Source organism: Limulus polyphemus, unplaced genomic scaffold (genome assembly GCF_000517525.1).
Source record: "Limulus polyphemus unplaced genomic scaffold, Limulus_polyphemus-2.1.2 Scaffold3546, whole genome shotgun sequence".
NCBI lineage: Eukaryota > Metazoa > Arthropoda > Merostomata > Xiphosura > Limulidae > Limulus > Limulus polyphemus.
This window is the reverse complement of record NW_013669156.1, coordinates 75978-76608: the sequence shown is the minus strand read 5'-3', so window position 1 is coordinate 76608 and position 631 is coordinate 75978.

Genomic DNA, 631 nt, shown 5'->3' with positions numbered 1-631 from the left:
AGCCCTCGTGTAGCTTTGCGCGAACTTCAAAGACAAACAAACAATCATCAAGGTCTAAACAAATTTTTAAAAGAAAACATACGACAGTGTCTACTTCTATGTATAGATTTACCATTTAACTGTAATTGGATAAGGGAAAGTTAATCTTACAATTTGAGCTTGAATGACAAGATACCAAATCAAATGATTGAATATACTTTATTTGATAGATATGGGTTTTCAATTGTCACTGTCGTAAAGTAAATATCATAAGAAATAAGATAGTCTTCACAACCCTTTTTATGTTTTGATCAATTATTATCTTTATGGTTGATGGTTGATCTATTCCTAATAATAGATAATATAATTAATATAAAAGAGACGCCAATTTACGGTTTTTTGTGCGATAACGATAGTGATAATTTATCACACTCTTTCAAATGCTATGTTTGGATTATTTGCAATGAAAAGTTTAACTATTAACAAATAAATTTGTGTAAGTATAACACAAACTCGTTCACATTAAGTACATGTGTAATAAAAACATAACGTGAGCAGAGGTTTACAAGAAAAGTAACAAGTTCAAGAAAAGGTTGTAGATATATCGATGAATGTTCTAAATAAAATGTGTTTCGCTGTTTAAAGTAGGACC